General features: G+C 45.6%; 1 long non-coding RNA gene across 2 annotated transcripts; it reads right to left on the bottom strand.

Moving 5' to 3' along the window:
* Positions 1–15999: 15999 nt before the first annotated feature.
* On the bottom strand, positions 16000–18834 carry LOC311594496. 2 transcript variants are annotated; one of them, XR_014778109.1, is made up of 3 exons: positions 18366–18834; positions 17633–17820; positions 16000–16365 (listed from the first exon to the last, which is right to left on the bottom strand). It is a non-coding gene; the product is annotated as an uncharacterized lncRNA (long non-coding RNA). The 2 variants fall into 2 exon arrangements; XR_014778110.1 differs by having other exon boundaries at positions 17633–17799; positions 18366–18832.
* Between the last annotated feature and the right edge of the window lie 5914 nt (positions 18835–24748).

The raw sequence follows: 24748 nt of genomic DNA on the forward strand, positions 1-24748 counted from the left end.
AGCCTTGTCTACAAAGTGAGTCTAGGACAGCAAGGCAAGGCTACACAGTGAAACCCTGTCTCAAAAAACCAAAAACAAAACAAAACAACAATCAGCCTATGCTACATAGCTTCTTTCAGGCCGACATGGGCTACACAGGGCCCGATGTAGGCTCAATTTTCTTAACCAATATATTTTATTACAAACTTATTAACAGAGCGTATGTCACTTATAACCCAACTAACCTAAACAATAGGAAAAGAGGATTAAAGAACACAATAACAAAACTGTAACGATATCCGAGGAATGATTCTCCTGGCGTAATCAGCAGGATTTCTTCTGCTGGAACCTGGAGTAACCAGAACCCGGAACCTCAGCAGGAGCCGGAGCCCCAAAGCCTTCCCCCAAGTGGTTCTCTCTAGGAGCATCTCGAAGTGGAGCGATGAACAGCCAAAACGATCCCAAGTCTCCAAAGGCCCCGCCTCCGGTTTTGGGGCTCATTTATATACCTCCTCCCAGAGTCTGTTCACGGATCTTTTCAGCTAACATCAAGTTCCTGCATGAGGTGGTTTGTCTTCTAGTGGATTAACCTCACCTGTTCTCACACAAGACAGTTCCCCATCCCACACTTGGGATCATAACAAAAACAGGTTTCTCTCTCCTTCAGCCCTATCATTGTCACCACACACATACACACAAACCCCCTCTACCATGAGCCAAGATACTGGGTTCGAACCACAATACCACACACACCAAGAATCAACCATTTTGACCCCAAGCATACCAGAAAACCCTTCACTAAGGCATGTATCTGTGTACATTCAGTATATAACATCAACTAACCTACGCACATAATATACTATCAAAGGTCACTCAGTTGGTCCAGTTAGTTGAAGGCCACAATAATTTTGAACCAAAAATGACAACTTGATAATACTGAACAGACACAAACCACCCGAGAAAACACAGGATGACTTAGGGTGACTTGACAGGTATTGTAATACACTGAGGCCACACACAAGAATGTTCTTACTAGCCAGGCATAGTGACACAGGCCTTTAATCCCAGACCCTGGCAGGAAGATCTCTGTATTGATGCCAGTCTGTCCAGGACAGCCAGGAATATATAAAGAGAATAACAGCAAAAAGAATATTTTTACTGTAGTAGCAAATGGTTCTTTTTTTTTTTTTAAAGATTTATTTATTATTATGTATACATTATAGATGGTTGTGAGCCACCATGTGGTTGCTGGGAATTGAACTCAGGACCTCTGGAAGCGCAGTCAGTGCTCTTAACCACTGAGCCATCTCTCTAACCCGCAAATGGTTCTTTAATAGTTTGTGGGTTTGGGGTTTTTTGTTTGTTTGTTTGTTTGTTTTTTAATATGAAAGAAACTCAGCCAGGCGGCGGTGGCTACAAAGCGAGTCCAGGACAGTCAAGGCTACACAGAGAAACCCTGTCTCAAAAAAAAAAAAAAAGGAAAGAAAGTCAAATAAAGGTAAAGGATGTGAAGATACAAGGATGAGAAAGGAAGTGCAGAAATAAATAATAAAGCAAGCAAGCTGAAATAGTTTGGTGGGAGTCACTGCTACTACTGAGAAAATTATATGTGATTACAAATCAAGAAAATAGGGGGTATACCCAACCCACAATACTGTATGATCTGGGTCACAGTTTTCCTTCCTCTCCAATCAATGAATGCCCCAAGATAGGAAGCTAAAAAGACAGAAACACGTAGTGGACTCGACATAAAGGGAGAAGGCAGTAATTTTAAATTCTAACCAAAAGACAATAAAGTGGAATTAAACTCTACCTCAGTTGTGTTGGCACACCTCAGACAAACGCAGCCAGTGGTGATCACATCTCTTTTCCTCCACCAGTGCTATTGTATAACTGAGCTATCTTCCCCTACTGGGTCTCAACTTCCCTCCCTAAAGTAAATGCAACGAGCGCTTAATGAACAAGCTTGCTGCGGAAACTGGAGAGCAGCAGTACTAACACCGAGAGTCGTTACCATCCAGTGGCTATCAGCCTGGAGCAGCCTATGCGCCGGGGTTCCCAGGAATACAGACTCGGAAGCTGAGACTTCACCGCGAAGCCCTGTCACCGATGCCCGAAGCCCGCACGCTGTTAAGGCTGCCCCGGCCCGCCCGGAGGACACCCCCACGCCCACCCAGAGACCTGGAGGAATAGTTCCCGGTGCACCACCGATTCCCCTCACCTCCCCACCACTGCCCAGCTGGACTTTGGAGCCTGGTTAGGGTGTTGATAGGTGTAGTCTATCAAGTAAAAATAGAGCACCGTTGAAGGCTGGCAATTTGCTGTGTCACTTTGTTTAATATTATAATTTCCAGATTCATGAGTTTCTTTGCAAAGTTCATGATTTTATTTTTCTTTATGACTGAATAAAATTCGTGTGTGTAAACCAGGCATGATGGCTCATGCCTTTAATCCCAGCACTTGGGAGGCAGAGGCAGGTGGATCACTGTGAGTTCGAGGCCAGCCTGGTCTACAAAGTGAGTACAGGACAGCCAAGGCTACACAGAGAAACCCTGTCTCAACCAAAAAAAAATTTTAAATGTGTGTCTATGTGTGTGTGTGTCTATGTGTGTACATTATACATATGTGAATGTATGGGGGAGAGAGAGTACAGCCAGAGGTGTCTGGAAGACTCCAGAGTGAACTGGACCATGAGAGGGGTAGGGAGGAAGAGAGGAAGAGAAAAGGGGTAAGAGAGGGAACCAAGAGCCAAGGACCAACAGAGCACATGGTCACAAAGGCCGGTTTATATAGGAATGAGAAGCTGGGGCAGGGGTGGGGGGTGCAGAGAGGCCTGGAGAGGGTTAGGGAGGGGACAGGGTGAGAAGTGCTGGGAGTAGCCATGGATAGATGCCGACTGAGTCTGGCCCTGGGTTTCTTTGGGACCTGATGTGCGTGTGTGCGTGCGTGCGTGCCTGTGTGTGTGTGCACATATGTGTGTGTTTGTATTATATATATTACTGCTGGAGGTTGGCCTGGTGTATTTTGATGCTAATTACTGCTTGCTGTCTCTGTGCTCCACCTATACCTTGCCTAAGAGCCTGACCTGTTTGACCAGTGAAAGGCCATCACACCTGGGCAGGGCAAATGGGATAGGCGTGGCTAAGGTTCCAGGGCTTGGGGAGACCGAGGATCTTGGGAGGAAGAGAGAGCTGAGGAGAGGAGAGGAAGAAGGCTGCCATGGGATAGGTAGAGGAGAAGCACATGGCTGGCGTGGGTGGAGACTTGGCCCAGATGATGATAATTAGCAGGCATTTGGGATTGTGGCCTGGAGGTGGCCTGATAGAAATTATTAGAAGTGATGGGATGGGATTGGGGCAGGTATCCCTTTGGGAAGTAGTTTAGGGGATTAATATCTGCCTTGCCCCAGGTTAACTAAGGCTTTTATGTTTAATAAAAATGATAAGATACCAGATGCCAGATATTAGAATATATGAGGTTTATTAAATGAGCATGGGGCGAGAAGGAAAGAGGGGAGGGGTACCCCAGAGAGAGACAGAGACAGGAAGAGAGGGGAGAGAGGGCCACGAAGAGTATCTGTCCTTTTATATACTGGGCAGGACATGCCCCCAAGCAGGTAGGCAATGACATCAGAGGTAGGCAGGCTGAAGCAGAATCCTAACAAAGACTATTTTAAAATATAACAGGTATCTGTGTCTTGACTGATTGCTAGTGAGTTAGAAAATACTGCCATAATAATAATCACAGGCCTAATAATGTGATATAACTGCAACAAATTACTATATATTACCTTATGTTACTCTATATACTATATTTTGCTATATAATATGTATACTATATTACTATATAACGTATATAATATACACACATATTTGTTTTCAGTATCCATTGTTGTGTTGGTGGGCATATAGGCTGGTTCCATGGTTAGTGTGAGTAGAGCACAGTGACTGTGGGTATACAAGGATTTCAGCGGTGGGGTATGGAGTTCTTTGGGTAGATGCCCAGAAGTAAGGTGATATGGTGGCTCTATTTTTAAATTTTTGAGAAACCTGTGATTTCCATAATGACTGTACTAGTTTGCATACCCACCAGCAGTCAATAAGGGCTCCTCTCTCATCACATCTTTGCCAGCATCTGTCACCTTCTTGATGATTTGCTGTGTAATCTTTAGAAGGGAACTTTGTGCCTTAGAGCCTCAGCATTCTTCTCTACAAAATGTGAATTTTGCTGACACCCTCCTCACCAGGGTATCGGCAGAACAGACCAGGTGCCACAGTGAGAAACTTTGAATAGAACCCAGGCTGTGCTTTCTGCAGTGGAAATAGCCAGGCCTAGGCTGGGAATTACACAGCTATTGCTCATTCTCCCCTTCACGAGTCAAGGAAGCCACTTCCCCCATAGTCTGCCTGCCCTGCCCTGGCTCCCTTCACACAGCAAATGTGAACCTTTTAGAATTGTAGGTCAAGCTGTTACTCCTTGACTCAAAATCTTCCACTAACTTTCTCTCCACCCTCACTCCATCTTGGTAGATAGCCCAGGCTGGCCTTGAACTTAACTTAGTCATCCTGCCTCAGCTTCCTGAACGCTGTGATTACAAGTGTGTAGTATAGGGGCCTTGGCAGGGCAGCAACGACAAGTGCATAGAGTTCACTGTTCCTGGTCTCTTAAAGTACCCACGCTTGTTCCCTCTCAGAACCAGCCCTGTGTCCCAACTCCCGTGTCCCTGTGTGTACACATGCCTGCAAGCACAAGGGGATGACACAGCGATGATGGTGTGTGCCCAGGACATTTTGTAACAGGGAAGGACATTGACCACTGCTCTGGGGCTACCGAAGGTCATGAGGCTAAGAAAAAGCCAAGAGTATTTAGACAGCCTTCCTCTCTGGAGTGAGCCATTTCCTGAGGGATGTTGGTCATTCACTCATTTGTTCATTAACAAACACAGAGTTCCTGCTATAAGTCAGTCGTCAACTGACATTCTAGTAAGAGAGAAAGATTCTGAGATCCTAAGTACATTGTAATTAACATGTCAGGTAGTATTTAGGATCCCAGGAAAAAAATACAGAGGGAAGACTTCTGTTGTAGTTAGTGCAGTCAGGAAGGCCTTTGATAAGGTGACCTTGGGCCTGGTTGCACTAAGGTGTGATCCATGCAAGTATTAGGGGAAAGAATACTGAAATAGAGGAAACAGTCCAAAAGAGACCTCAAATATGTTAGTATCAGTGAAACAAGGAGTGTGCGGAAATTGAGCCTGAGTAGTAATTTGCAGCCAGGCCCGCCTATAGGGCCACATAGGATGTTGCTTTTATTCTGACAACAGGTGGGAAGGCATGGAGGGTTTTTGAGCCAAGATATAGTCAGATCCAATTTAGGTTGTAGGAGACTCTCTCTGGTTACTCAGGAGCAAGGATTGCAGCCTGTGAGTTGTGACACCAACCCCCTTAGGGATTGAACAACTCTCTCACAGGGGTGACATATCAGATATTTGCATTATGATTCAATAACAGAGGCAAAATCACAGTTATGAAGTAGCAATAAAGTAATTTTATGGTTGGAGGCACCACAACATGAGGAACTGTATTAAAGAGTTGTAGCATCAGGAAGGTTAAGAACCACTGCTCTAAGACGGATGTGGTGGCACACACCTTTAATCCCAGCACTAGGGAGGCAGGGGCAGGTGGATCACCGTGAGTTCGAGGCCAGCCTGGTCTACAATGTAAGTCCAGGACAGCTAAAGCTACACAGAGAAATCCTGTCTTGCGTGGGGGGTGGGGGGGGAAACCACTGCTCTATAGAGAATGAAGCAAGAGCAGGAACAAGCCTGGTAGTGGCCTGTACCATGGTAGAGGTACGGCAGACATGGCGAGCCGTGGTCAGAGCTTGGTGTACTGGTTTTGGCGGTGACTAGTGAGAGGAAGGAGGGAAGAGAGAACGTCCAGGTATCCAGCCTGAACAAGGAGAAACTTGTTCCCATATAGGAGAACAAATTATAGCAAACAATGCTTTTCTGCTGGGGCTGTGGCCTTGGGCTGCTTGCATTCAGGTTTTGGTTACTTGCTCTTTGATTTTGGGCAGGTGTTTAACTTTACCAAGCTTCAGTTTCTTCAAATATAAGTCTGTGTCTAAGCTTTAAGCAGTTGGGTGATGTAAAAATTAAATGGGAGTAAATTGTGACAGACTCAGGGAGGGCACTGCCTGACTCGGAATAAGGTCTGACTAAGAGCACAGGCTGGAGTTGTTGGAAAGCGGGGAGTCCCTAGGCTTAACAGGCTTCTGAGGAGCCGGCAGCGGGCTCCACCCCGCTTCCACCATTCCCTTAAGAAGCCCACCCTCCAAGAGACAGCTCAGACACCATCTGTCCAGCAGAGAAAAGCCACCAGGAGACAGCTCTCAAGGGAGTATTAGATAGAAGAGCCCTTCCCAAGAAACCTAATCTCACTCTCAGCAGGTGGTAATCCCAGCAGCCTCCCCTGGTATCTCAGCCCAGCCCACCCACTTCCTTCTCCACCCCCATTTTGCCACCTAGGCTCTCATCCCCCCTTCTCACCACCTTCAGGCTGCCACCCTCAGACTCCTTAGCAGCGGGAGGAGCTCTAGCTGGAGACCCACATCTGATTGGATCCAGCCCTTCACACAGAGCAGGTCACCAGAGACTATAGGTACCACCTGTCCAGACCCCTCCCCCAGGTGCCAGTTCCTGGGCGTGGAGCTTGATCCCGGCTGAAGCCAGCTGGAGCCAGGAACTCCCACTGTGGCCCAGCTGCTGGCCCTTCCATCTTCTAGGCAGAGAAAGTAGCTTAACCCTTCAGTTCCCACATGTGTAGTCAGCTATGGTTGCAGCTTTCCCTTGGAGTATTTGTTTTAGTGGTCCTTTATACTGGGAGCTGTTTTGTAAAATAAATTTATTAAAAATACAGCAGAGAATGATTTGGTTTTAGTCTTTTGAGACAGGGCCTCATTTTTTAGCCCCGATTAGCCTGAATTTACTATATATGGCTCAGACTGGCCTTGAACTCATGCCCTCCTGCTTTAAACTTCCAAGTGCTGGGCTTTGTATCATATGAGCCACTTGCCTGGCAACAGAAAGCAACTAATGCATGTGTATGGTTTCAAGAATAGGAAATATGTGTAAACTCTTTAAAAAAAACTCTGAGTTCAGAGCAGTCAGAGCTACACAGTGAGACCCTCTCTCGAAAAAAAACAAAAGTACGTAAATAAATAAAATTTAAAAATTAAAATATCAGCATATGGGCTGGTTAGTTGTCTCAGATGCTACCTACCACCAAGCCTGACAACCTGAGTTCACCCTCTTTGGAAACCACACAGTAGAAGAAGAGAACTGATTCCCACAGTTTAGTCTGTGACCTTCACAGGTCAACAGTGTGAGTACACACACACACACACACACACACACACACACACGCGCGCGCGCGCGCGCGCACAGGCACTAATAAGATAGATGGATGATTGGACAAACGTACATAAAAAGCAAATTCTAACATTCAAGAGTACCATAAAGCCCTCTTTACTCTTCCTGTCATAGGCACCCATTACTCATTCTCCTGAGGATAAATTATCAGTGGGTAAGTTAACAGGTGAGATGGTATGTGGCGTTTACAGGCTCATTGCTTGTACAGGGGTGGGCATGGCGTGAAGGAACATGAATACCCAATGATGAGATCTGGGGATTCATAGGAGAGAGGTGTGGGCTGTCGGCACCTGAGGTTCCCACAGAAGAAAATGGGGGAGCCTGTGGTGAAGTGTGTCTGGACTGTGTTGTGGTCAGCTCTTCTTGGTCTCCCTGGCTGTGAGGTTGCCAGGGAGTGGGTTCATGACACTTGTTTTCCTTTTGCACGGTGGTCTGCCCTCAGCTTACAGGGAAGGTGGCGGTGCCCTCCCTGCCCTGTGCTCCTCTGCTGCCCCCAGTGTTGGAGTCAGCGTGAGGCAGTCAGCATGAGGCAGTCAGCATGCTCCAGCAGCTTATCTAGGAGTGGTAGCTCCTGAGCTTCAGCACATATCCACAAGCAATGCCAACTCTGCTTCTCCATGCCTGTAAGCGCTACTTAGACGTGCGTGTTCATGTTGTTTGCTTTTTTCACTCAGCATTGAGATCCACACATGTTATATGTATAGCTATAGTTTATCCATTTTTCTTTTGGGAGGTTGTTTTTGTTTGTTTTATTTTTTAAAGAATGTTTTAAGAGACAAGGTATTACTCTTCAATCCAGGCTTCTAAAACTTACTATGTAGTCCATACTTGCTCCAAACTCAGGAGAGTTCTTCTTCAGCCCCTTCGGGCAGGGATTGTATAGGCATAAGCCACTTTCCCAGCTCAGCATTCCCATTTTGTGTGAGTAGGTCTCGAGGTGTGTGTCCAGCGTTCTGGTGGGCCCTGTTTTCACTATTTCAAACATGCATCTTGTGTGTCCTGTGCTTCTATGCACACACCTTCAGAAGTTTCTCCAGGGCGGCAGTTCTGCTAGGGCAGCCTATCAGAGTCACCTGTAGGCTTTGCATACAGCACAGGGTGTGAGCTCTTCCTCAGAGTCTGTACGTGTCTGATTTGGACCCTGAGTGGCTGTCAAGCTCTCAGCTGTTGCTCCTGCTGCGGCAGGCCCTTGAACCACATTTTCAGGATGATTGTCAAGTGTATACTCAGGAATGCTATGGAATCATTGATAGGAAGGTAATACTGAATTTTTTTCCCCATGGGTTTATGTGAGTTTACACTGTTGCTATCATGTGCATCTTTGCTAATCTTGATCTGGTCAGATGTAAATTCTTACGGATCTGTTTGGTGTGAGGTGGTATTATTTTTGTTCTGTTTTGTTTTTTTATTTGTGTGTTTATTTGTTTGTTTAAGACAGGGTTTCTCTGTGTAGCCTTGGCTGTCCTGGACTCGCTTTGTAGATCAAGATGGTCTCTGCCCCTCCTCCCAAAGTGATGGTATTAATGACATGTGCGGCCACCACGCCACTCCCGCCATGCATCCTGTGGTTTTAATTTGCATCTTTCAGGTTACAAATGACACTGAGAGATTTCTTGTGTGTGCTGGCCATTCATGTTTCCTCTTAAAATACATGTGAAATCTTTGTTTCACATCTACAGAGTCTGTGTCTTCCTAAGGATTTGTAGGCTTCCTTGTATTATCCTGAGTGTTAATATTTTGTCTACTTATGTTATAATAACATTTTAAAGTTTCTGACTTCTTTTTGCGCTTTTTATACTTAGAATTTTTTAAAGATTTATTTTAATTAATGTGTATGTTTATGTGTCTGTGTGTATCTATAAATGAGTAGTGCTGGTACCTTCGGAGGCCAGAGGTATCAGGTTTCCTAGAGCTGGAGTTACAGGTAGCTGTGAGCTACCTAATGTAGGTGCTGGAAATGGGATTTAGGTCCTACAAGAATAGTAAGTGCTCTTAGCCAGTCAGTGGGTTTTTGTTGTTGTTGTTGTTGTTGTTTGTTTGGTTTTGGTTTGGTTTGGTTTGGTTTGGTTTGGTTTTCTGAGACAGGATTTCTCTGTGTAGCCTTGGCTTTCGTGGGCTCACTTTGTAGAGCAGGCTGGCAGCAAGCCATTCAGTGTTTTAATAGAATTGAAACCTCTATGGTTTATAACATTATATCTTAGTACGCTCTCTTTCTTCTTTGTGATGCCTGAAGACATTGTCTATATTTTCTTCTAAAATATTTCTTAACTTTTCAAATTAAATTGATTTGTTTTATAGATGCGTCTATATGTTTTGTGTGTACATGTTCAGGTCAGAGGACAACTTTCAGGAGTCTATTCTTCTCCCCACACGGGTCCCGTCCTACTCCCTACCCCCAGCCTCCTTGACAACCCTCTTGTAATAGTTTCAACATTTAAGTCCATAATACGTCCTTCAGTGCTTTTGTTGGTGGGACACCTTTAGTTCAGTGGTTTTTTAACTGGCTGTAAATCTAAATCATTTATGACTTCAGTTGTGCTTAGAGCTTATTACATACACTGCATCCCCCTCATACTGAGCAAAGCCATCCTTTCTGGGAATGAGTTTTGACCACATTTAAAACCTTTCCAAGGGCTGGAGAGACAGCTCAGAGGCTAAGAGCACTAACTGCTCGTCCAAAGGCCCCGGGTTCAATTCCCAGCACCCACATGGCAGCTCACAACTGTCTGTAAATCCAAGATCTGACACCCTCACACAGACATACATGCAGGCAAAACACCAATGCATATAAAATAAAAGTAAATAAGTTATTTTTTTAAAAAAAAAAACCTTTCCAAGATTTTGGTTGGGGGCAGGGTTCAAATTTTAGACATAAAATTTGTCGTGAATGTTCCTTGCTTCTCAGAAACACATACTGAAGTGCATCTGGGATTTGCCTCACAGTACCACAGGGTAGAGAGCAGTGGAGGAACAGATGGCATCAGGTTGGCACTGAATTAATAGTTGTGGAACCTCAGTGATGGGTTCATTTTTGTCACTGTTTTGTTTTTGTTACTTAGAAAATACTTTTAATTTCTGTAACCAACCCCCCTAGATAAGGTCTTATTTAATACTGTGGGTTAGTTATCCTTGCACAACTGGGAAAAATGGTTAACATTTATACACCAATATTGCTATTAATTTCTGTATTATTTTGGTTTTTGAGATGGGAGTCTTGCTGTGTTGTCCAGGTTGACCTCAAACTTGCAGCTCAGGTGATGCCCCTCCCATTCTCCACCTGCTAAGGGCTAGGATTACAAGGTATGCAGTTTCAGGCCTGCCATTCCCCATCACCCTCCGAGATTACTCACTTAACAGCCTTATATGTTTCCTAGACCATCTGTGAATATCGTACAGCTATAGGGAATAAATCACTACAAGTAGATTTGTTGGCACACGCCTTTAAATACAGCGCTTGGGAGGCAAAGGCAGGCAGATCTGAGCCCTAGGTCAGCCTCGTCTACAGATCAAGTTCCAGGACACTCAGGCCTACACAGAGAACCCTGTCTCAAAATAAGAGATGATGATTGTAAGCTGCCAGATACTGGCGCTGGGAGCAAAGCTGGGGTCCTCTGGAGGAACAGCAAGCATCTTTTCCTCTACACATGCATCTTCCTTGGGAGGTTTGTTTGGTACTGCTCCTTTATGACAGGGATACAAAATAACATTTTCAAGTGTCAAGTGAAACTTGCTGCATGTCACCATCGCACTCAACCACCCAATAGAGAAATGTGAGGGAAAACAAAAAACAAAAGAAAAACAGAAGACAAAGGGTTAAATATGTGTACCAGGGTTTCTGGCCTACCTAGTTGAGTAGTGGAAAGCAAAAATTAAATCCAGTTTAATTCTCATATAATACCCCCATTAAAAAAATATTTATATGTAAATTTGTATCCGCCCCCTCTGGTTGTATGTTTGTGTGCTGGTGTCAGATCCCCTGGAGCTGGACTTACAGACAGTTGTGAGCTGCCATGTGGGTCGTGGAATTGAACCTGGGTCCTCTGAAAGAACAACCAGTGCCCTTAACAGCTAAGCCACCTCTCCAGCATCACACCCCTACTTTTTAATTTTTTTCCTTGGAAGTGGAGGGTTGGTTGACAAGGTCTCACTATGAAACTTTGGCTTGTCTGAAATTCACTATATAGGCAGCGTGGCCTTGAACTCAATAGGCATCCTTCTGTCTCTACCTCCCAAGTGCCAGAATTAAAGACATGGGCCACCAGGCTAGCACCTACAGTCTTTATTTATTTATTCTTAAACTTTTCCTTGTTTGTTTATTGCCTTTGAGATGGTCTCACTAATATAGCCTTGACTGGCCTGTGTCTTCTTGGCTCAGCCTCTGTCTCCTGTGGTATTAAAGGCATGCACCAGCATGCCTGGCCAGTGAAGCGTGCTGTGTGTTTCAGGTGGAGGAACACTTGGCAATGGAGTTGCATGCTGATGAGGAGTTGGGCTTCGAGAGGGTAACTGTCTACATGAGTACACACCTAGGATTGTATGGAGTTTCCAGGAGGAGGCCATATATATCCTCTGTGGCCCATAGTGGTCATGCTGAGCTGCCAGCCTTTCTCCGTGGAAAGTCTCCAGATCCTGTTAGGGTTCTATCAGCTTGTGCTATCAGAGGTTTTTTACTATGGGGAGCTTTAAGTAATCTCTTGACCATCAGAGGGTCTCTAGGAATGACCCATCTATAACTAATATACTAATGACAGATACTACTAAATATTGCTGTTACATTGAGTCCTACAGTACGCAGGATGCTGTAGGTGCACAGTCAGTTTTAGTCTCCAAACAGTCCTGCTTGGGAAATGTGAAGTTCTTTTGAAGGGTGTGGGTTTTTTTTGTTGTTGTACTGAGAGTGGATCCTAGGACCTCATCATACATGGCAGGGTAAGCCGACTTTGTTCTCATTGTCTGTACGAGAACATGGAAAGTCAGCCAAGTTAAATAATGGTTAAAAGGTCTAATACTAATAAAGGTCTAATAATACAAAACAAGTTATAAGATCTAATACTAATAAACACTAATAAAACTCAGTTCAGACCATCACTTACTCTTCTTTTTTAAAAGATTTATTTATTTATTTAATGTATATGACTGCTTTATACCTGGAGGCTAAAAGAAGACACCAAATCTCTTTATAGATGGTTGTGAGCCACCACCTGGTTGCTGGGAATTGAACTCTGGTCCTCTGGAAGAGCATGTGATGTTCTTAACCTGAGCCATCTCTCCAGCCCTCTTTTTTGGTTTTTCAGGACAGGATTTCTCTGTGTAGCTTTGCCTGTCCTGGACTACATAGACCAGGCTGGCCTTGAACTCACAGCCATCTGCCTGCCTTTGTGTCCTGAGTGCTGGGATGAAAGGCTACCTACGATGCCTGGCTTCTTTATTTTTTCAATTAAATGTATTTGTTTTACATGTATAAGCTTTCTGTCTGCATGTATGTCTGTGCACCATGTGTTTCTGAAGTGCCCACAGAGCCGGAAAGGATGCAGACCTCTTGGGACTGGACTTACAGATGGCTGTGAGCTTCCCATCATCCACCCTTTCTCTATCACAGAGGTCCCAGGCTTCCGTCAGCTCTCCTTCTACCCCATGCGCTTTTTCTTACTGTTTGATGTTCTTTCCAAGGCGTCTGGCTTTTGTTCCACCCTTGGGCCCCCATGAGGTGGAAGGAGAGAATCAGCTCCATGAGATTGTTCTCTGACCCTTGCCATGCTCACCACACACATGGCGAGGGGTGATTTTTTTTTTTTCAATGTTAAAAATTTTTTGCAAATTTTTAAAAGTTTGTTTTATTTATGTGTGTGCCCTTGGCTGTACGTCTGTGCACCATGTAGATGCAGGTTAAGAGCATTTTCTGCTCTTCCAAAGGCCCTGAGTTCAATTCCCAGCAACCACATGGTTGCTTCTGGAGGTCAGAAGAGGCATGGCTCCCTGGAACTGGAGTTCCAGGCAGTTAGAAGCCACCACGTGGGTGCTGGGAAACAAACCAGGCCTTCCATAAGAGAAGCAAATGCTCTTAACCACAGGGCCATCTTTCCATCCCCTCCCCCAACTTTGAAATTAAAATAGAGTGACATCATTTTACTCCTCCCTCTCCTTCCACCAAACCCTTCTGTAGTCCCCCTTCCCTCCTTTGCAAATTCATGGCCTCTTTTTCTTTTTCTTTTTCTTTTGGTGGGGGCGGTTCAAGACAGGGTTTCTCTGTGTGGCCTTGACTATCCTGGGCTCTCCTTGTAGACCCCAATGGCCTCGAACTCACAGCGATCTGCCGGCCTCTGCCTCCTGAGTGCTGGGATTAAAGGCGTGCACCACCACGGCCCGGCTGGCCTCTTTTTCTTTAATTATTGTTGCACAGGCTGGAGAGATGGCTCAGTGGTTAAGAGCACTGGCTGCTCTTCCAGAGGTCCTGAGTTCAATTCCCTGCAACCTCATGATGGCTCACAACCATCTATAATGAGTTCTGGTGTACATGCAGGCAAACACTGTGTATATATGATAAGTAAATGAATCCTTTAAAAATTATTGTTGCACATATATATGTAAAATATGCATAACAATCTAAGTACAATCTGCAGAGTCTGTTTAGTGTTGATTGTATGTGTATGGCCTCAGGGATGACCACTTAGTACCGGATAACCAAGTAAGGACCACTTCCCTGAAAAAGACTACAATTTCCCATCCTCAACAATGGATTCCCATGGTTCTTTTTCTAGGGTTGGATTTCCCCCTTTCGTGTTAGCATGTCCATAGGTGTTGCCATTGGTCAGGCCTTATTTTGGCAGCCCTATTGTTGCCCTGTCATTTCTAGGACACACTCTTGAGGCAGACTTCTTGGTCCTCTGACTCGTAAAATCTCTTTCTTTCTTTCTTTCTTTTTTTCTCTTTTTTTTTTTAAAGAAAGGGTCTTTTTCTTTGTTTTTAGAAAGGTTTTTTTCTTTCTTTAAGATTTATTTATTTATTGTATATACAGTGTTTTGCTTGCTTGCATGCATGCACACCAGAAGCGGGCACCAGATCTCATTATAAATGGTTGTGAACCACCATGTGGTTGCTGGGAATTGAACTCAGGGCCTTTGGAAGAGCAGAAAATGCTCTTAACCTCTGAGTCATCTCTCCAGCCTTAAAATCTTAACACAGTCCCCTCTACAGTGCTCCCTAAGGCTTAGGTGTGGGGTGGGTGTTGCAGATTTATCCACTGAGGCCATGCATCTTTAGTGATCAGTTGTTCTCCACATTTAGACCAACTGTGGCGTTCTGTGAGGAGAGTGAGGTTCACAGCTGTAGGTGTGACGGTGTTTAGAGTGTAGTTAGGAATTGTACTGATTTTGTAAAGTGGTAGTAGAGGTAGAGGGCTCTTCTCTAAGATTCATGAGTTCGTTGGCTCCAGATAAAACCTTTTTTTCTTTTCTTTCTTTCTTTTTTTTTAACATAAAACCTCAGTCCCTTTTTTTTTTTTTTTTTTTTTTTTACATTCTACCATTCCCTTGAGGGGAGCAAAATTCCCAGAGAAGGGTCATAGGGCTTTGGAACCAGAGTGAGAGCTCTGAGCTCATCGGTCCATCTACCGATGTAAGTACATAAGGAACGCCCACCTAACTGAAATGGCTCTAGCCGGGGAGTGCCACACTTGAACAAGAGAAAACCCATGTCTCCTGACCAGGTCCTTTCCACAGCCAAGCTTTGTCAGCTTTTCTCTTTTTCTTTCTTTCTTTCTTTCTTTCTTTCTTTCTTTCTTTCTTTCTTTTCTTTTCTTTCTTTGTCTTACACAGTCCAGGCTGGTCTCTAATTAGCTTTAGCTTCTGGTCTCCTGCCTCCACCTCCCAGTGCTGGGGTTACAGGTGTACCTAGCCACTCCTGGCCAGAACCTTTACACTGTTAGGGGGTTGGTTGGTTGGTTCTCTCTCCCTCCCCCAACCCGTGCGTGCGTGTGTGTGTGTGTGTGTGTGTGTGTGTGTGTGTGTGTATGTGTATGTTTGTGTGTGTGTGTATATGTATGTGTGTGTGTGTGTGTGTGTGTGTGTGTTGGAGGATGGCTCTGGCAAGGAAGCTCACGTGTGCGCAGCTCCAGCTCCAAGGGATCTTTGGTCTCTCAGGGCACCCGCACTACACATTCAAACAAAAGCACCCGAAAAGCCAGGCACTGCTTTGGGAGGTTGTACAATTTAGACCAGTGAGGCTCAGCTTGGGTACATAAGCCAACAGGGACAGGCCCTCGAAGGTTATAGACCAGGCTTAACTGCCAGTCCGAATTGTGCTATTTGTCACAGACTGAACTGTGTCACCTCGCCATCGGGAGGATGCACTGCATTCCCAGAAAATAGCGAGCCCAAATAAAATCTTGTGACCTTTTAAAAAAAGGTTATTTCAAGTCAGGTTGGAAAATGTAAGCTGAGCCTTTCTATCGTCAGCAGCAAGAGTACAGACCGGGCTTCAGCAGCGCCTCTGTACGCTGTCCGGGTCCATGCAGTTGTCTTCCTTAGTGCCATAAGGAGGGTCCCTGCCTCACAGAACAAAGATCGAATCCCACAGCCTGGGGCTGCTTCTCATTTGTACTGTGACTAAAACCATAGACTTTATTTTATGGTTAAAATACATATATAGAAGGGGTGGTGGTGGGAGACCAGGTGGAAAGTGAAAGCTGTGCCAGAACAAAACCCGAAATTCTAGTGTCTGAAAGAAGTGCGATTAAAGCCAAAAGTCTGTGTAAAATGATTTTTAAAAACCTGGCATTCCCCAGCTCTCAGGCACGTTGCCACATACGCGTCTGAGAAAGGTTCTCTCTCATGTGACACAGAGAGCAGCTTCTACTGGAATCGAGTGGAGAATTTGGGAGACACAGGGACGGTCAGGGGAAGTTCACTCGATTTCACCTCCACTGCTGGGTACTTGCGGATTGGGTTTGCCTTGTGCACCTGCAGTGAAAGAAAAGCAAAGTCACCACTTCGGTGGATGCCACAGACCGATGTGCTCAGTCTTTCCTTTTGTCTTTTAGAGGAAAATGGTTGGAAAGGTTTATAGATCCCAATTACAAATTTAAGGGGAAGAAGGGCACAGTAAAATGGAGAAGTGTGATGCCCAAACAGGTTTCTACTGTTGCTCACTGGGCCCCTCACTAAGAATGTCAAACTTATCCCCAGCATAACTTACTAGGGAGAAACAGGGCCTTGCTCAACTGTAGCAGACAAAAGCTACAAGTTAAACTTTTGTGCCAGAGGCTAGAGAGATGGCTCAGCGGATAAGAGCCCTGACTGCTCCTCCAGAGGACCCAGGTTCAATTCTCACCACCCACATGGTGGCTCACAACTCTGTAACTCCAGCCCCAGGGCATGTGGCCCCTCCTCTGATGTGAGGGCATTAGGTACACTCAAGCAAAGCACTCATATGCATAAAATAATACATCTTTAAAAAGTTAAAAATAAATGGTTTTTTTTTTTTTGAGACAGGGTTTCTCTGTGTAGCCTTGGCTATCCTAGATTCACTTTGCACACAAGGCTGGCCTCGAACTCACAGTTATCGCCTACCTCTGCCTCCCTGAGTGCTGGGATTAAAGGAATGTGCCACTATGCCTAGCTTAAATAATAATTTCTTTTTAAAATGGGATCTGACACCATTTTCTGGTTCCCATGGGCACTGCATGCACGTGGTACACAGACATGTATGCACTCAAAATGCTCATATCTAAAACAACAAAAATTTTAAAATATTTTTTAAAATAGCCAGAGTGAAATTTTAAGCTTGTTTGATTGACGTTTAGTACTCCACAAAATCACAGACCAAAACAAAAGGCAAAAGCAATTATCAAGAAGGGCTGCTGGGAAGCAGGTGCCGCCCATCCTTCTGAAGAGTGTAAGATTAGCCCTAGAGCGAGCCGACCTAACACAGTGATAATCAGCACTGATTAACTGTGCTGTAGGGTACTGCCACTGGCCTACACTGAGGACAGCTGTAAGACACAGATTTAAACTGGGAACAAACTCAATAGGCAGGTACCTGGGCAGAAAATAACCACGGACAAACGGCGGCTGATTTTTGAAGTGAACCTATGAGACATTGCACTGTTTGCTCACTCACACCCCCCCCCCCCCGTCAGTGCAGATGCAGAATAGATCGTCCCAGCCCCACCAGAAACCAGAAGAGACACAACAGGGCTGTGCGCCCGCATGCAGCCCGGTCAGTTACCAGCTCTCTGCGAAGCCTGGCTAGCTCCTCCTTCTGCTGCTGCTCCTCTTGTTGCCTCGCTTCCTCCAACTGCTGCATTTTCCAGGCCTCCATTTCAGCCATTTTCTTTTTCAACTCCTGCCGTTCCTTGGCTCTCTTCTCAGTGGCCAGCTGAAAAGGTTCCTGATCTAGAGAACCAGAAAGGTTCTCTGAGTACAGAAACAAAGACAATATTGACGCATGTGCTGTACTCATAAGGCCCTAGGAGTAGGCCAACCCGAAAGACATGGCTAGCAACCAGAAGCTGCCGAGGAGGAAGATGGAGCGAGGCCGCGCCACAGACTCAGAAGGCTGAGAAGTCGGAAAGGCCTCTGGAAATCATTTAGTCTAAGAGCCCCGGGTGGTGGGGCAGCTACACTCTCCTACACAGGGACTTGGAGTCAGAAGGAAGAGTCCCAACCTCCTGCCACACTGCCCAACGGCACCATCCCTCATCCACTTGCTCCCCCTTGGGTGTGGTCAGCTGCATCGGCCTCGGTTCCCGTTCTATCAGTCTGCCCCACAGACTTAACACAAAGGGAGCTAGGGGTCCAGCAAAGGCAACAAAAGACTGGGCCTGAGGGAGGAAAGCTACCATGCCCTCAGATAAAGCATCTCTTGTTGACACAGCGCCGTTCTCCCCTAGCTGAGTCCTAAGTACGTCCCCGCAAAGCGTGGCACTCTGTCCCACCCGCACGAGCACACAGAACACTACCAGCAGCTGACTTCTTCTCTTTCTTGGGAACAAAGGGCTCTTGGAAGATGACGGTGTTTGGGTGAGCCTTGAAGCAAGCTGCTTTCTTCTGCTGCTTCAGCTCTTCCTCCAGCTGTTAGAAGAAAGTCTGTCAGCCAGCCACACACAGTGTGTCCCGGCTACTGCAGCCACGACACACATCCTGGACTGCCTGCCTGAGAAGACGGCACTCTCCATCCGCTACTTCTTACAAACGAGTAGTTAGCCTCCGAGGCTCCATTGCATCCTGCTTACTTTTGTTTTGAGGTTAAACAGAGAACAGTGATGGTGGCAAAGTTAGATGCCAATTATACCAACCTATAACCAATCATTTGTCTCTGATCACCTATTATGGGCGACTATAATACATCCCATGTTGAAAAACCAGCCTATTTTATTGAGAATCAATTCTCCCATCCTGTTTCCTACCAAAGCACTAACTTAACCAGGTGAAACCCTACAGAAACTCCTAACTGAGAGACGTTCATGTTTGCTGTTTTGACATCCTAGTATTTGTTGTTTGCGGTGAGGCAGTGCTGTGAAACCATCTTGCTTTAGCAGTTACTTTGCTCTGTGTCCTGGCCCTCCTCCTCTCCTGTTTATTTTCTCACTGAGCTACATCCCCAACCCTACTTTTGGTTTTCTTCATATGTTTTGTCAGCCTTTAGCAAAGAGGATGGGAGTTCTCAAGGGATAACTGATACATATTTGTTAATTTGCTCCCACTTTGAGCAGAGACTGGGTGATTCCCCCCCCCCCACCCCAACAGGGTTTCTCTGTGTAGCCTTGGCTGTCTGGACTTGCTTTGTGGATCCACCTGTCTCTGTCTCCCTGAGAGCTGGGATTACAGGTGTGACCTACCAAGCCTGGCTGAGACAGGGTGTTTTTAATTGTTGGAGACAGAGTCTCATTTTGTAGCCCAGGATGACTTCAAATGTGAGTTAGTTCTCTTGCCTCAGGTTCTCAAGTGCGGTGCCTGCTGCTTTTACAGAGGACACAGGTTTGGTTTCTTTCTGTTTGCTTTTTTTCTTCTTCTTCTTTTTTTGAGACAGGGTTTCTCTGTGTAGCCTTGGCTGTCCTGGATTCACTTGGTAGACCAGGTTGGTCTCGAACTTACAGAGAACGGTGAAAGGGCACAGTAATGCACTTTTCTCCCAGCAAATACACTGTATCTAAGGAAATGGGAACACGCTGAGGAGACACTTGTGGGAGCTACTGTGACGAAAACTGAGCTTCCCTACGCACAGGAAAGCAAGAGAAATGCTGATTTCATCAAACCCAGTTACATACTCAGAATCTGTACTACTGCGCAAATAGGCAAAACTAGTGCGTTGTAAAGCACGTCTCTTTAGGCAAAAAACCCGCTTCTTACGAAGTTACCCAAAGGCATCTGCGAAGTGTGCAACTTGTTCCCTGAGTTAGAAAACGTCGAGAAACGGTCGTTTCTGCTAGCGCTGTGCTTCTACACATGTCTTTGCTGAACGGTGAAAGGGCACAGTAATACACTTTTCTCCCAGCAAATACACTGTTTCTAAGAAAATGGGAACACGCGGAGGAGACACTTGTGGGAGCGACTGTGACGAAAACTGAGCTTCCCTACGCACAGGGAAGCAAGAGAAATGCTGATTTCATCAAACCCAGTTACATACTCAGAATCTGTACTACTGCGCAAATAGGCAAAACTATCACGTTCGCACGTCTCTTTAGGCAAAAAACCCGCTTCTTACGAAGTTGCCCAAAGGCATCTGCGAAGTGTGCAACTTGTTCCCTGAGTTAGAAAACGTCGAGAAACGGTCGTTTCTGCTAGCGCTGTGCTTCTACACATGTCTTTGCTGAACGGTGAAAGGGCACAGGAATGCACTTTTCTCCCAGCAAATACACTGTATCTAAGGAAATGGGAACACGCTGAGGAGACACTTGTGGGAGCTACTGTGACGAAAACTGAGCTTCCCTACGCACAGGGAAGCAAGAGAAATGCTGATTTCATCAAACCCAGTTACATACTCAGAATCTGTACTACTGCGCAAATAGGCAAAACTAGTGCGTTGTAAAGCACGTCTCTTTAGGCAAAAAACCCGCTTCTTACGAAGTTGCCCAAAGGCATCTGCGAAGTGTGCAACTTGTTCCCTGAGTTAGAAAACGTCGAGAAACGGTCGTTTCTGCTAGCGCTGTGCTTCTACACATGTCTTTGCTGAACGGTGAAAGGGCACAGGAATGCACTTTTCTCCCAGCAAATAGACTGTTTATAAGGAAATGGGAACACGCTGAGGAGACACTTGTGGGAGCTACTGTGACGAAAACTGAGCTTCCCTACGCACAGGAAAGCAAGAGAAATGCTGATTTCATCAAACCCAGTTACATACTCAGAATCTGTACTACTGCGCAAATAGGCAAAACTAGTGCGTTATAAAGCACGTCTCTTTAGGCAAAAAACCCGCTTCTTACGAAGTTGCCCAAAGGCATCTGCGAAGTGTGCAACTTGTTCCCTGAGTTAGAAAACGTCGAGAAACGGTCGTTTCTGCTAGCGCTGTGCTTCTACACATGTCTTTGCTGAACGGTGAAAGGGCACAGGAATGCACTTTTCTCCCAGCAAATACACTGTATCTAAGGAAATGGGAAGACTCTGAGGAGACACTTGTGGGAGCTACTGTGACGAAAACTGAGCTTCCCTACGCAAAGGGAAGCAAGAGAAATGCTGATTTCATCAAACCCAGTTACATACTCAGAATCTGTACTACTGCGCAAATAGGCAAAACTAGTGCGTTGTAAAGCACGTCTCTTTAGGCAAAAAACCCGCTTCTTACGAAGTTGCCCAAAGGCATCTGCGAAGTGTGCAACTTGTTCCCTGAGTTAGAAAACGTCGAGAAACGGTCGTTTCTGCTAGCGCTGTGCTTCTACACATGTCTTTGCTGAACGGTGAAAGGGCACAGGAATGCACTTTTCTCCCAGCAAATACACTGTTTATAAGGAAATGGGAACACGCTGAGGAGACACTTGTGGGAGCTACTGTGACGAAAACTGAGCTTCCCTACGCACAGGGAAGCAAGAGAAATGCTGATTTCATCAAACCCAGTTAAATACTCAGAATCTGTACTACTGCGCAAATAGGCAAAACTAGTGCGTTATAAAGCACGTCTCTTTAGGCAAAAAACCCGCTTCTTACGAAGTTGCCCAAAGGCATCTGCGAAGTGTGCAACTTGTTCCCTGAGTTAGAAAACGTCGAGAAACGGTCGTTTCTGCTAGCGCTGTGCTTCTACACATGTCTTTGCTGAACGGTGAAAGGGCACAGGAATGCACTTTTCTCCCAGCAAATACACTGTATCTAAGGAAATGGGAAGACGCTGAGGAGACACTTGTGGGAGCTACTGTGACGAAAACTGAGCTTCCCTACGCACAGGGAAGCAAGAGAAATGCTGATTTCATCAAACCCAGTTACATACTCAGAATCTGTACTACTGCGCAAATAGGCAAAACTAGTGCGTTCTAAAGCACGTCTCTTTAGGCAAAAAACCCGCTTCTTACGAAGTTGCCCAAAGGCATCCGCGAAGTGTGCAACTTGTTCCCTGAGTTAGAAAACGTCGAGAAACGGTCGTTTCTGCTAGCGCTGTGCTTCTACACATGTCTTTGCGGAACGGTGAAAGGGCACAGTAATGCACTTTTCTCCCAGCAAATACACTGTTTCTAAGGAAATGGGAACACGCTGAGGAGACGCTTGTGGGAGCTACTGTGACGAAAACCGAGCTTCCCTACGCACAGGGAAGCAAGAGAAATGCTGATTTCATCAAACCCAGTTACATACTCAGAATCTGTACTACTGCGCAAATAGGCAAAACTAGTGCGTTGTAAAGCACGTCTCTTTAGGCAAAAAACCCGCTTCTTACGAAGTTGCCCAAAGGCATCTGCGAAGTGTGCAACTTGTTCCCTGAGTTAGAAAACGTCGAGAAACGGTCGTTTCTGCTAGCGCTGTGCTTCTACACATGTCTTTGCTGAACGGTGAAAGGGCACAGGAATGCACTTTTCTCCCAGCAAATACACTGTATCTAAGGAAATGGGAACACGCTGAGGAGACACTTGTGGGAGCTACTGTGACGAAAACTGAGCTTCCCTACGCACAGGGAAGCAAGAGAAATGCTGATTTCATCAAACCCAGTTACATACTCAGAATCTGTACTACTGCGCAAATAGGCAAAACTAGTGCGTTGTAAAGCACGTCTCTTTAGGCAAAAAACCCGCTTCTTACGAAGTTGCCCAAAGGCATCTGCGAAGTGTGCAACTTGTTCCCTGAGTTAGAAAACGTCGAGAAACGGTCGTTTCTGCTAGCGCTGTGCTTCTACACATGTCTTTGCTGAACGGTGAAAGGGCACAGGAATGCACTTTTCTCCCAGCAAATAGACTGTTTATAAGGAAATGGGAACACGCTGAGGAGACACTTGTGGGAGCTACTGTGACGAAAACTGAGCTTCCCTACGCACAGGAAAGCAAGAGAAATGCTGATTTCATCAAACCCAGTTACATACTCAGAATCTGTACTACTGCGCAAATAGGCAAAACTAGTGCGTTATAAAGCACGTCTCTTTAGGCAAAAAACCCGCTTCTTACGAAGTTGCCCAAAGGCATCTGCGAAGTGTGCAACTTGTTCCCTGAGTTAGAAAACGTCGAGAAACGGTCGTTTCTGCTAGCGCTGTGCTTCTACACATGTCTTTGCTGAACGGTGAAAGGGCACAGGAATGCACTTTTCTCCCAGCAAATACACTGTATCTAAGGAAATGGGAAGACTCTGAGGAGACACTTGTGGGAGCTACTGTGACGAAAACTGAGCTTCCCTACGCACAGGGAAGCAAGAGAAATGCTGATTTCATCAAACCCAGTTACATACTCAGAATCTGTACTACTGCGCAAATAGGCAAAACTAGTGCGTTGTAAAGCACGTCTCTTTAGGCAAAAAACCCGCTTCTTACGAAGTTGCCCAAAGGCATCTGCGAAGTGTGCAACTTGTTCCCTGAGTTAGAAAACGTCGAGAAACGGTCGTTTCTGCTAGCGCTGTGCTTCTACACATGTCTTTGCTGAACGGTGAAAGGGCACAGGAATGCACTTTTCTCCCAGCAAATACACTGTTTATAAGGAAATGGGAACACGCTGAGGAGACACTTGTGGGAGCTACTGTGACGAAAACTGAGCTTCCCTACGCACAGGGAAGCAAGAGAAATGCTGATTTCATCAAACCCAGTTAAATACTCAGAATCTGTACTACTGCGCAAATAGGCAAAACTAGTGCGTTATAAAGCACGTCTCTTTAGGCAAAAAACCCGCTTCTTACGAAGTTGCCCAAAGGCATCTGCGAAGTGTGCAACTTGTTCCCTGAGTTAGAAAACGTCGAGAAACGGTCGTTTCTGCTAGCGCTGTGCTTCTACACATGTCTTTGCTGAACGGTGAAAGGGCACAGGAATGCACTTTTCTCCCAGCAAATACACTGTATCTAAGGAAATGGGAAGACGCTGAGGAGACACTTGTGGGAGCTACTGTGACGAAAACTGAGCTTCCCTACGCACAGGGAAGCAAGAGAAATGCTGATTTCATCAAACCCAGTTACATACTCAGAATCTGTACTACTGCGCAAATAGGCAAAACTAGTGCGTTCTAAAGCACGTCTCTTTAGGCAAAAAACCCGCTTCTTACGAAGTTGCCCAAAGGCATCCGCGAAGTGTGCAACTTGTTCCCTGAGTTAGAAAACGTCGAGAAACGGTCGTTTCTGCTAGCGCTGTGCTTCTACACATGTCTTTGCGGAACGGTGAAAGGGCACAGTAATGCACTTTTCTCCCAGCAAATACACTGTTTCTAAGGAAATGGGAACACGCTGAGGAGACGCTTGTGGGAGCTACTGTGACGAAAACCGAGCTTCCCTACGCACAGGGAAGCAAGAGAAATGCTGATTTCATCAAACCCAGTTACATACTCAGAATCTGTACTACTGCGCAAATAGGCAAAACTAGTGCGTTGTAAAGCACGTCTCTTTAGGCAAAAAACCCGCTTCTTACGAAGTTGCCCAAAGGCATCTGCGAAGTGTGCAACTTGTTCCCTGAGTTAGAAAACGTCGAGAAACGGTCGTTTCTGCTAGCGCTGTGCTTCTACACATGTCTTTGCTGAACGGTGAAAGGGCACAGGAATGCACTTTTCTCCCAGCAAATACACTGTATCTAAGGAAATGGGAAGACGCTGAGGAGACACTTGTGGGAGCGACTGTGACGAAAACTGAGCTTCCCTACGCACAGGGAAGCAAGAGAAATGCTGATTTCATCAAACCCAGTTACATACTCAGAATCTGTACTACTGCGCAAATAGGCAAAACTAGTGCGTTGTAAAGCACG

This window comes from Acomys minous (genome assembly GCF_964271855.1).
Source record: "Acomys minous genome assembly, chromosome: 3".
NCBI lineage: Eukaryota > Metazoa > Chordata > Mammalia > Rodentia > Muridae > Acomys > Acomys minous.